Source organism: Leopardus geoffroyi, chromosome C1 (assembly GCF_018350155.1).
Source record: "Leopardus geoffroyi isolate Oge1 chromosome C1, O.geoffroyi_Oge1_pat1.0, whole genome shotgun sequence".
NCBI lineage: Eukaryota > Metazoa > Chordata > Mammalia > Carnivora > Felidae > Leopardus > Leopardus geoffroyi.
In genome coordinates this window covers 63265660-63279269 of record NC_059328.1, presented here as the reverse complement: position 1 = coordinate 63279269, position 13610 = coordinate 63265660, and positions in this window count along the sequence as shown.

Here is a 13610-nt window from a genome sequence, read left to right as displayed (position 1 = left end):
GCTGAATTCATGGATCAGTTCTAGCAGTTTTTGTGGAATATTTTGGGTTTTCCACATAGAGTATCATGTCACCTTTGAAGAGTGAATGGTTGACCTCCTCCGGGACTAATTGGATACCTTTTATTCCTTTGTGTTAACTGATTGCTGAGACTAAGACTTCCAATACTATGTTGGATAACAGTGGCGAGAGTGGACATCCCTGTTGTGCTCCTGACCTTAGGAGTAAAGCTCTCAGTTTTGCCCCATTGAGGATGATATTAGCAGTGGGTATTCCATATGTGGCTTTTATGATCTGGAGGTATGTTCCTTCTATCCCCACTTTCTTGAGGGTTTTTTCAAGAAAGGATGCTGTATTTTGTCAAATGCTTTCTCTGTATCTATTGAGAGGATCATGTGGTTCTTGTCCTTTCTTTTTTGATGTTATATATCACATTGATTGTTTTGTGGATATTGAATCAGTCCTACATCCCAGCTATACATCCCACTTGCCGTGGTGAATAATTCTTTTAATGTATTGTTGAATCCGGTTGGCTAGTATCTTGTTGAGGATTTTTGCATCCATGTTCATCAGGAAAATTGGTTTGTAGTTCTCCTTTTTAGTGGGGTCTTTGTCTGGTTTTGGAATCAAGGTAATGCTGGCTTCATAGAATGAGTTCGGAAGTTTTCTTTCCATTTCTATTTTTTTGGAACAGCTTCAAAAGAATAGGTGTTAACTCTTTAAATGTTTGGTTGAATTCCCCTGGAAAGCCATCCGGCCCTGGATTCTTGTTTTTTGGGAGATTTTTGATTACTAATTTGATTTCTTTGCTGGTTATGGGTCTGTTCAAATTTTTTATTTCTTCCTGTTTCAGTTTTGGTAGTTTATATGTTTCTAGGAATTTGTCCATTTCTTCTAGATTGCCCATTTTATTGGCGTATAATTGCTCATAATATTCTCTTATTATTGTTTGTATTTCTGCAGTGTTGGTTATGATCTCTCCTCTTTCGTTCTTGATTTTATTTACTTGGGTCATTTCCTTTTTCTTTTTAATTAATCTGGCTAAGGGTTTATCAATTTTGTTAATTCTTTCAAAGAAGCAGCTCCTGGTTTCATTGATCTGTTCTACTGTTTTTTTATTTTGATAGCATTGATTTCTGCTCTAATCTTTATTATTTCCTGTCTTCTGCTGGTTTGGGGTTTTATTTGCTGTCCTTTTTCCAGCTCCTTAAGGCATAAGGTTAGGCTGTATATATGAAATCTTTCTTCCTTTAGGAAGGCCTGGATTGCTATATACTTTCCTCTTATTACTGCCTTAGCTGCGGTCCAGAGGTTTTGGGCTGTGGTGTTATTTTCATTGGTTTCCATGCACTTTTTAATTTCCTCTTTAACTTCTTGGTTAGCCCATTCATTCTTTGGTAAGATGGTCTTTAGTCTCCAAGTATTTGTGATCTTTCCAAATTTTTTCTTGTGGTTGATTTTGAGTTTCATAGCCTTGTGGTCTGAAAATATGCACGGCATGATCTCAAACTTTTTGTACTTGTTGATGGCTGATTTGTGTCCCAGTATGTGATCTATTCTGGAGAATATTCCATGTACACTCTAGAAGAATGTGCATTCTGTTGCTTTAGGATGAAATGTTCTGAATATATCTGTTAAATCCATCCAGTCCAGTGTGTCTTTCAAAGCCATTGTTTCCTTGTTGATTTTCTGTTTAGATGATCTGTCCTTTGTTGTAAGTGGGGTGTTGAAGTTCCCTACTATTATGGTATTATTATCAATGAGTTTCTTTATGTTTGTGATTGATTTATATATTGGTGTCCTTCTACAATTGGAGCATAAATGTTAACAATTGTTAGGTCTTCTTGGTGGATAGACCCCTTAATTATGATATAAGGCCCTTCTTCATCTTTTATTACCTTCTTTATTTTAAAATCTAGATTGTCTGATATAAGTATTAACATTTTATTTTTAAGGAATCTTTGCACCCAGTGTGGGGCTTGAACTCACAACCCTCACCCAGATCAAAAGTCACATGCTCTACTGACTGAGCCAGCCAGATGCCCTTTCAGTTTTTAAATTTAAATTAATTAAAATTAAAGTAAATTAAAAATTGTGCTTCTTAGTAGCACTGACTATATTTCAAGAACTTAACAGTTACATAGGGCTAATGACTTATTAGACTGTGCAGGTCTACATTAGAACATTAGAAACACTCAATAGTTTGGTGAAGAACTTCATAATAAATCTATCAATTGTGTCCCTCTTTCTCTACTGCCCAAATAAGATTTATGCATCCTACTTTTCAGTTTTTGTTCACCTTTCTTCATGTCTTACTTCTTGCCTGGGACGTCTACCTATTTCCTATTTTCCCTTTGGAAATTTTATCTCTTTTAGGCAATATCACTGCAGCCCATGTTGATATCTACTAATAAATTATCAAAGCATTTGTTAACTTTTAGTTTCTGTGACTTTTACTTTACATTATAGTTCTTTATACATTTCTCAGTTTCTTTTCTAGATGTTAAATTCCTTAGTAGCAAAGATATTAATAAAAACAAGAACTACATCAGCAAACAAAATCATTTGTCAAATGATTATAATACCTCAGGCACAGTGTTAATCATTATATATATTCTATTTAATCTTCACAATAGAGGTAGGAAAGGAGATAGTATTATCTGCATTCTAGATCAAGACTTAAGGCTTAGAGGCTATATAACATGTTCAAGATACATTTCTAATGAGTGGTAGCATCAGTGATAGCAGGCTGCCTGGGTCCAAGGACTCAGAGGGGATCCTGCAGGAGCAGCCAAGAGGGTCCTTGGCTTTGCACAGGATAGAAACCAAACACTAGCCAACAGGAAGTGAGAACAGAGTTTACTGAAGTTATAGAGAGGGTGCAGATGCACTCTCTGGGATGTCTGGGATGTCTGGAATGTCTGGGAGACTCAGAAAGGAAACAAGAGTGAGTTTCCTCTTTGCTCTGGGTTTGGGGTTTTTATTGATTGTGTTCCAGTGTAGGTGTCTTCTCAGACATCGAGGAAATGGTTAAAACAAAGACAAGTGTTTAGATATCCTCCATAAGTCACTAATGCTCTGGAACCAGGGGTCTTGCTGAATCAGTGGTCTAGAAAACATACATGACAACTTCACTCAATCACTCCTTAGATGTTATTTTATTGTACTGGAAGTCTCCAAGGAAATCATTAACTCCTTGACCTTTACAAGGAGGACATACTATAAGGCACATGTAAAGCTGGGTGTAGGTCCTAGCATCTTAGCAGGAATAGAGGCAGGAAAAAAAGAAAAAAAGAAAAGAAAAAAAGCAGTCCTTTTATAGGGTCCCTTCAGTTTCTCTGTTTCATCTTGCTGCTATGGGATTTTGATCCTCCTTATTCTTAAGGGCTGTTGAAAGGCAAAGGTCTCATCCTTTGTAGCTTCTTCAAGTTGAAAGGGATTGTAGACCCTGACTATTGGGAATCATCAAAATCCTGGGCTATCTGATTAAATGAAGGGTTCCTAGTTGCAGATTGTCTGAATCAGAGGTGTGCATGAGGCCTCATCATAATTTGTTCAACATATTTGTGCAGAACATGCAATGACAATAGCTCCTGCAGTGAAGAAGAAGACCTAGAATAATTACTATTAGTGCTAGTAAAAATATGTGTTTTCCACCAAGATAATCCATTTCTGGTAAACCAGGAAGAAACCCAATCATGGAGAAGCTTAGAGGAATTAGATATTGCCTTAATTTGGATACATTAGCTGAATTATATGAGATACATACACAACATTCAGTTTTAATAAAGCACGAGTTCTATCCATTCATGATAAAAACCCTCAACAAAGTAGGGATAGAGGAAACATATCTAAACATAATAAAGACCATATACAAAGACCCCACAGCTAATATCATCCTGAATGGGCAGAAGCTGAGAGTTTTCCTCGACAGTCAGGAACAAGAGAGGGATGTCCATTCTTATCACTGTTATTTAACATAGTCCTGGAAGTCCTAGCCTCAGCAATCAGACAACAAAAAGGAATAAAAGGCATCCAAATTGGCAAGAAGAAGTTGAACTTTCACCATTTGTAGATGAAATGATACTTTATATAGAAAACCCTAAAGACAAAAAAAATTGGTAGAACTGATACACGAATTCAATAAATTCTCAGGATACAACATAAACATACATAAGTCTTTTGCATTTCTATACACCAATAATGAAGTAGCACAAAGAGAAATCAAGGAATTGATACCATTTACAATCCCATTGATTGTACACCAAAACCCATAAGATACCTAGGAATAAACCTAGCCAAAAAGGTAAAAGATCTATACTCTAAAAACTATAAAATACTTATGAAATAAACCGAAGAGGACACAAAGGAATGGAAAAATATTCCATGCTCATGGATTGGAAGAACAAATATTGTTAAAATGTCTATACCACCCAAAACAATCTACACATTTAATGCAATCCCTATAAAATTCCACCAGCATTTTTCACAGAGCTAGAACATACAGTCCTAAAATTTGTATCGAACCACATAACACTCTAAATAGCCAAAGAAATCTTGAAAAAGCAAAGCGAAGCTGGAGGCATCACAATTCTGAACTTCAAATTATATTACAAAGCTGTACTGATCAAGACAGAATGGCACTAGCACAAAGACAGACACATAGGTCAATGGAACAGCCTAGAAAACACAGAAATGAATCCACAACTGTATGGTCAACTCATCTTCAACAAAGCAGGAAAGAATCTCCAATGGAAAAAAGACAGTGTCTTCAAAAAATGATATTAGGAAAACTGGACAGCAACATTCAAAAGAATGAAACGGGACACTTTCTTACACCATACACAAAAATAAATAGAAAATGGATGAAACACCTAAATGTGAGACAGGAAACCATCAAAATCCTAGAGAAGAACGCAGGCAATAACCTCTTTGACCTTGGCCAAAGGAACTTCTTACTAGATGTGTTTCCTGAGGCAAGGGAAACAAAAGCGAAAATGAACTATTTGGACTTCATCAAAATAAAAAGCTTCTGCTCAGTGAAGGAAACAGTAAACAAAACTAAAAGGCAACCTTTGGAATGGGAGAAGATATTTCAAATGATATATCTGATAAAGGGCAGTATCCAAAAATCTATAAAGTATGTATCATGGGGTGCCTCAGTGGCTCAGTTGGTTAAGCATCTGACTTCAGTTCAGGTCATGATCTCACGGTTTGTGAGTTTGAGCCCCACATCAGGCTTTCTGCTGTCAGCACAGAGCCTGCTTCAGATCTTCTGTTCCCCTTGCTCTCCACCCCTCCCCTCCTAAAATGCTCTCTCTCTCTCTCTCTCTCAAAAATAAATAAAAACACTAAACAAAAAAAAAAAAGCTTATCAAACTCAACACCCAAAAAACAAATGTTCCTGTTAAAAAATGGGTAGAGGACATGAATATATATTTTTCCAAGGAAGACATCCAGATGGCTAACACATGAAAAGATGCTCAACATCACTCATCATCAGAGAAATGTAAATCGAAACTACCATGAGATATCACCTCACAGATATCACCTGTCAGAATGGCTAAAATGAACAATGTAGGAAACAACAGATGTTGGCAAGGATGTGGAGAAAGAGGAACCCTCTTGCACTGTTGGTGGGAATGTAAATTGGTGCACCCACTCTAGAAAACAGTATGGAGGTTCCTCAGAAAGTTAAAAATAGAATTACCCTATGATCCAACAATTGGACTCCTAGGTATTTACCCAAAAGATACAAAAATACTGAATCAAAGGGATACATGCACCCCAATGTTTATAGCAGCATTATCAATAATAGCCAGATTATGGACAGAGCCCAATATACCCATCAGCAGATGAATGGATAAAGATGTGGTATGTATGTGTATATATATGAATATTATTCAGCCATCAAAAAGAATGAAATCTTTCCATTTGTAACCATGTGGATGGAGCTGGAGTGTATTATGCTAAGCGAAATAAGTCAGTCAGAGAAAGACAACTACCATATGGTTTCACTCATGTGGAATTTAAGAAACAAAACAGACGAACATAGGGAAAAAAAAATAGAGGCAAACCAGAAAACATAGACTCTTAACTATAGAGAACAAACTGAGGGGTACTGGAGGGGTGGTGGGCAGGGGGATGAGTTAAATGGGTAATGAATATTAAGGAGGGCACTTGTGATGAGCACAGGGTATGTATGTGAGTGATGAATCACTAAATTCCACACCTGAAACTAATAGTACACTGTATGTTAACTAACAGAAATTTAAATAAAAACTTGAAAAAAAAATATATATGTGAAGAAAAACACTGGGGAAAAAAAGACACAAGTTCTTCCTTGAGCTGCTTGAGCTCTTTGAGCTGCCTTATATCCAAGGCCATCCTATTGTTCAGTTGTTCAAATAATCATATGCCCATGGGGTCCTGTTATTATTCTCACAGGGTAGCAAGCACAAAGACTGTCTATATGAGCTATTGTGGCAATTTCTCTGAAGTTTTACCTCAAATTATCTAGCTTAGGCAAACAGCAACATTTAAAGACAATTAATAACAACTAGAATTTTATATCCACAAAGATGTGTTATTGAAACATAATTTTTCTCTCTAAAATTGCCTTTATTTCCAGGGTGCCTAAGTAGCTTAGTTGGTTAAGTGTCCCACTTTGGATTTTGGCTCAGGTCATGATTTCATGGTTCATGAGTTTGAGCCCTGGTGGGACTTTGTGCCGCCAGTGCGAAGCCTGCTTAGGATTCTCTCTCTCCCTCTCACAGCCTCTCCCTCCATCCCCCTCTCTCTCTGTCTCCCAAAATAAATAAATGAACTTAAAAAAATTAAATCATCTTTATTTTTGAAGATAGCCGAATCAAGACTAATCTGTAAAACAATTTCAGTTTTAACAAACTTGGCCTCATTATTTATGTAAGCTCAGTAAGAATAGTGATTGACCACATACGTTGTTTAAAATTTGCTTTGCTGGACCTTTTCATAAGGAATCTCTAGATTGAACTTTTGATAGCCTCTCAAGGCCAGAAGTCAAGCCAAATATGTGCTGTCAGATTTGCCTGCAATGCCTGAAGATTTGAGTGAGTTTCTCTTCTTTCCTTGAGGTCCCCAAAATATTCTGGGGTTTCCTGCACCTGCACCTGTACTCACCTGGTAAAGCTGCTGAGAACTCTGTAAGCAAGGTATCAGGCCAACATTTCCAAGGGGCTCTATTGGCTCCATAAAGTCAACCTTAATTCCTTCAAGCTGTCTGGTCATATCTAAGTCTATGCATGTGTCTCTTAAATATGACATTCTAGTAAAAGCCTTGGTAATATAACTGATGTCTCTAATAGTATCTTGTTACAAAGGAGAACAGATTCTTATTGAACTTATGTAAATATTTATAATTGCTATGGAAGGAAGAACACTCACTAAGAGTTTCCAAGATGTTAGCCTTGTTCTAGGAACAATCTTAAAACAGAGCGATTTCTCAAATTGCATGGGACTCAATATCAGGGTCCATATCTCTCTGAAGATTGGCAAGTGGACTTTATTCAAATGCCTGAAGCTGCTAGAAATATAAAGTCCTTATTAGTATTTGTGGATACCTTTTCAAATTGGGTTGAAGCGTATCCTATCTCTTGGAGGTGGTTATGGGCTTGTGGAAATAATGGATGGATTTATCCTCCCTACAACTGGACTGAGGTTTTGCACTTGGGGGCATCCTTGTCTCTTGGGACAAATTGTCTTCCACTTGCCAGTGAGTCCTCATAATTGGGATACTGTTAAGGCTAGACATCAAGCAAAGAGGGCTTCTTGGTGGTTTTATCCTTTAGCTTTATTTGTCCCAGGAGCTGCCTCTATTGATGTAGAATTACAAGTAGAGGCTTTTGTGAACATATAGCAGCTGCCTTTAACAAAACTCAGCATGTGATCACCCTAAATGGTGAGATAACACAAATGTGAAAGATGGTTCTCTACCTATCCACAGATACCCTAGCTCTAGATCCTTTTGGCAGTTGGCTAAATGTGATTTCTTTCAAATGTAAATATACCTTGCTAAGCACCACTGTATTTCTTGTTCTCTTTGGTTGTTTGACTTTTTGTATCTGTCAAACAGGAAACTGCATTATTTCTACTAGCTTGGAGATGCCCTTACTGTTCTTTTCAGTGGGAATGCAAAAAAAAATTCTCTCACCCAGTCAAAATCTCCCATTCCAAAATCCCTATGTCATCTCTGGTTATCAGGAAGTAGCTACAAAAGAATTGACCAAAGTCCCTTTTCCTTCCATAGAAACCAAGTGGTGTTTTGACAGTGGGGATTTGAAAGAGGAGTCTAGCTCCTTCCTTTTTGACCTCAAACTTTTTAGTTGGGTTCTTCTTTCCAGTTTGTCTCTTGGCTTGTTACAGCAAGCACTGGGTGCCTAGGAAGAGACAGGCCACAAGCACTCGGGGAATCAGGAAAAGACTGTTTATTTCGCACCAGTGCCAGCCCAGTGGAGTCACCTTCAAAGGCTGAGCCCCTAACCTTGGCTTTGGCCTCCTTTTATGATGGGGATGGTAGGGGGTTGGGCGACAAAAGAAAAAGGAGAGGGGTCACTTACCTGTGGTGCTACATGGGTAGTTGGTGGACACAGAAGGCAAGCAAAATTACAGAAGCCAAAAGCATACAAGGGGAGTATCCAGCCTCAGACATCTGACTGGCCCCTTTTATCTTGTTTTTACTAGCTTTTCTTTTCAGGCTCAGGTGGAAGACCTTGAAGCAAAGCATCCCCAGATGGGAGCATCTGAAGCAATAAGGACTGCCCTGAAGGTAAAAAGATCTTTATGGTGATTGATTTGACCTTCACTGCCTGCCTGCATGTATCCACCTACCTTTGCCCTACATTTTCCTTATAGAAACCTGGAAGTATTTTCACCATTTTGTAGACAGTCTTTGAGACACTAGTCTGCTGTCTTCCTGGCATTGGCCTCACTGAGATAAATTCCTTTCTTGTTTCACAACCACTTGTTTCTCTGCCCTTGGATTTTGCCAGTGGCAAATGGCTGAACCTGATCTGTTTGGGGCCCCCAGACAGGTGTTCCTGCACTCCTGTATACCGGCTACAGTGGGACTCAAACTCAGGTCTGTCAGATGCTCTCACATGTCTACTTATCTTACTTTATAAACATTACTTTGGGAAATCCTTACAAATAATGTAATTTAACACATATTGATTGTTTACTATGTGCTGGATCTTATTGTGTTTTTCAGGTATACGATAATTTAATTCTTACAATCATCTTATGAAAGTAGCAGTTATAATCACCATCATTGTATGTATGTAATAATGGTATAGGAAAGTTAAGCCTTAGTTAACTTAGCTAGTAAATGGCAGAGCCAGAATTTGAACAGAAAAAGTCTGAATCCAGAGCTTGTATTCTTTTTTTTTAAACATTTTTAAAAATATTTATTTTTGAGAGAGAGAGAGAGAGAGAGAGAGAGTGCAAGTGAGGGAGGGTGCAGAGAGAGAGGGAGACACAGGATCCGAAGCCGGCTCCAGGCTCTGGGCTGTCAGCATACAGCCCGATGCGGGGCTCAAACTCATGAACTGTGAGATTATGACCTGAGCTGAAGTCAGATATTTAACTGACTGAGCCACCCAGGTGCCTCCAGAGCTTGTATTCTTAATAATCACTAAATAATTCTTAAATCAATTATTTATAAATTGCATTTAACAAACATTTGCTGAGTGATTATTATGTGCCAGCCACTGTACAGAGTGCTAGAGATTTAAAGATAAATAGAGCAGAGATTGTGTGTGTTTTCTAGGAGCTTAGCCTACTAGAAAGAACCAAATAAAAAACTTACCGTTGATATGAAATTTATTAAACACAGCTACCACCAGCACCAAACAATACAAATAATGAGGTCTTGCCATTTCCCAGGTACTATTCTAAGTATTTTGCGGGCATTAATTCATTTAGCCTCACACAACCTTACAAGGTCATTATTCTTATTATTCCCATTTTCCGACCAGGAAAATGGGTGACAGAGATGTCCAAAGTACAAAGTGGGAGAATTGGCTTAGGAACACATTCTGGCTACAGAGCCCAAGTGCCTAAATGAATATTACCTATGGATAATAGAATTTCAATTTTCCTGGAGTGGAACAAGTAGCATTATACATAACATATTAAAAAACTGGCTTTTGCCAATTTTAGGAACTTGGAGAAATGGTGGTCATTCTGAAATGAGATTCAAAAAGGTGCAGTTACTAGAATGGTCAACAGAGGGTGAAGGGAGGCAACATTTGTAATGCACTGCTACATTAAAATGGGGTAAACTATGCAGAATTGATAATCTCTAAAGCCCTCTTGCTCTAACGTGCTATGATGATACTTGTCTGAATTTCACTAGTTCAGTGCAATAGAAAACACAAGCAAAAAAAATGGAGGTGTTCCTTCTCAAATATGTGTAGAAGAAATGATTTTTATATGATTTAACATGGTATTCATATTTACTGACTACTAAGAACTTCTCTGTAGAAGTAAGTATAAGATGGCCTATATTATTAAGGAACTCAGGGTCACACTGAAGAGGCAAGATAAATATACATTTAAGTAGTGATATAAAACAGCATATTAACCAAGCTTTGGAGATGTTTGGGAACAAGGAGAAATTCATGGGGCTGAATGGGATGGGACTACTTCATGGGAAAGGTAGCCTTGTTTCAGTACTAAAGGCAGAGTGAGGAGGAGTAGTATGTGCATAGGTAGAAAGGAAGGGCAAAGTTGGTCTTTCCTTAAAATTAAATTCATTTTTTCAAGTATTTATGAACTGTCTTGAGAGGGTATCATCTCCAGCACTTCAGAGAAAATAAAGATGGATGATACAGTTTCTGCCTGAAGTAAGTCACAAATGCCCAGCAGTTATAATATAAGTCAGGATACGGTAGACAAATAACTGGATGCTCTATCTGGGGGCCCCCAAAGCTAACAACAAACTGATATGTGCCTATCGTTCTAGAGAGAGGTGCCAAACCAATCATGTAGAACTTTGCTACATTCATGATCCTAAACTAGTTCTGCCAGCTTTAGCTGTTCACTCGTCCCCAGGCTATATATGAGGCTGAAATTGAAGAGAAAGAGATATCTTTAAAGAGGAGGTGACAGAGTACTGGCATTTCACCCACCTCACTACCTCCCTCTGATGCGGAAGGAGGAGGATGTGTTCCGCTATGGCAGAAACCCCCTAAATAGACACAAAGGGAAACTCCTAGATACTGCAGAGCTTGCTGAGACGAGATTGCCCCAGTGCGGACACAGCAAGACTTTCATGCGCTGGGGAATATGGCTCCTTGCCTAGCAGAGTTATAGCCTTCTGTTGGTGTTCTCAGTTGTTTCTGAGTATTGATGTAGCTGACCTGAGAGACAGTGAGTCCATATTCTTCTTTGACCTGGAACATTGGCAGGCTGCCAGTCCCACTGACTGTCAAATGGGCTTCTGTGGAATGTACAGAAACCATGGGGAGCTGCATCCACTGACCTCTTCTTATTTTATTTTTATCAATGGCAGTTTATTTGCTGCTTTGGGAATAAGTAGGAGTAAAGGCAACCTTGTATTCAGGTCACGTTATCTTTGAACTTTAACCAAATAGCCCAATAATGATAACAATAATAATAACAAAAGGCAGAATATGGCAGATGCCCCCTTCTCTCAAGCCAAGGAGAGGCTTTTCTAGGGAGACACTTGGAAAGCTTTATGCTTGTCTCTAGGGACTTGAAGGTCTTACCAGTGAATATGCTAAAGGTGAGATGCTGTGGCTGGAATTGCCCTGTCTCGTGGCAAAACACAAAGGGGCTTTGGGACTAGGCAGTACTTCCTCCCATGGCAGGATAAAGGGGAATATTTTTGAGATTTGATAAGGGCCCTGTGGAAATGATTTTAACCAGGTGTGCTGACTGAGGGACATGAACAGAGGGTAGATCCCAGAAATCCCTGAGCCAGACAGAAAAGAGGCCGACCAGGCAACCACAGGGAATTCCTGAGGGAGCCACAAAGATACTTTATAGAGTGAACACTATACACTGCCACCTAGAGGTCTCTTGGGTGGATTACAACTGAAGCTGCCATAAAAACTGCCCCATTTCCCCAACACCTGCCCTCCTACTCCCCAGATATCAGAAACAGTGACTAGCAAATTGGAGGGATGAAACCAAAAAGAGAAAAGCAGCTAACTTTGACCCACTACCTCACATAGGTTAGGAGATAGAAGGAATTTAAATTTGAATGGGTTTGAAGTTTAAAATTATATTTGATGGAGCTGTTTCTGGGCTTTCTAATTTTTTTTTTAGTTCTATAATTGTTTGGTATGGTTCTTTGTTTTCTTAGCTTTATTGCATTTTCCCCTCTTATTTCTTTAATAGTGCTTTACATCTTATTTTTAAAAACGGATTTTATGTTCTCTTTAACATCTCTATCATGAAGCAGTTGCAGGATTTGGGGGAGGGGGCTCTGCTAACTTCTAGAATGGTTTCTTTATCTGTATTCTCCTTTCTCATATTTATCTACTGTTGCTGACATGTGTTTGTAAAGTTGTGCCCTTTTTATCTTTTTTATATTGCATATCAGCAATGTTGTCTACACCTCCTATTTGCTCTGCTATCCTGTGGGTGAATTCCACTTGCTTTTGTATTACTTTAAGTTCAGGGACAAGGGAAGAGATCAACTGTGGCTGTATACTGTTTTGGCTGGACGACCTGTGGCTCTGCTTTCCTGGGTTTTATTAAATGTTTCTTGTACTAAACTCTGTCCACCTGTTGGGGTTTACCTTCATCACACTAAGAAATATCACTGAGCTTTGGGGGCACATGGGTGGCTCAGTCGGTTAAGTGTACAACTTTGGCTCAGGTTATGATCTCATGGTTCGTGGGTTTGTGGGTTTGTGTACTTGTGGGTTCGAGAGTTCAAGTCCTGCATGGAGCTCTGTGCTGACAGCTCAGAGCCTGGAGCCTGCTTCAGATTCTATGTCTCCCTCTCTCTCTGCCCTTCCCAATCTCGTACTTTGTCTCTCTCCCTCTCAAAAATAAAAATTAAAAAAAAAAAAGAATTGTCATTGAGCTTTGGATTATACCCTCTAATAATCATCAAAGTCCTGGGTTCTTTGCTTCCTTTAGAGCAGGTAATCTAAACTTTTGTTTTGTTTTGTTTATTGGGTTCTCTACTTCAATGTCACTGATTTTCCCCTTTTCACCCATTTCTCCCCAGTAGCAATTTCTTTTCCTCCCAGACATGGCTTTTTCCTCCTCTGGGGAAAAGATAAATAATAAATGGAGAGTTTTGGCCCTCTATCAATAATACGTGCATAGTTACTTCCTTTCGGGCATGAAGCATGCCTCTGCTTTCCTTTCCTCAGAGACTCTTGTCCTAATTACTCTCTCCCTCTCTTTTTTCCTTTCTGCTAAATCACTATTTATTGTTGAAGATAATTAACTCTGGGTGTTTATGATTATTCTGCTATCCTGTCCATTTTTCTCACAGCTGGAAGCTCCTAAAATAGAAGGCCCCAATAGCTCCCTTTTCTGGTCATACACAAAGATAGTTGGAATGGGACTTTTCCTCCAGTGGAAAATTCTTTCT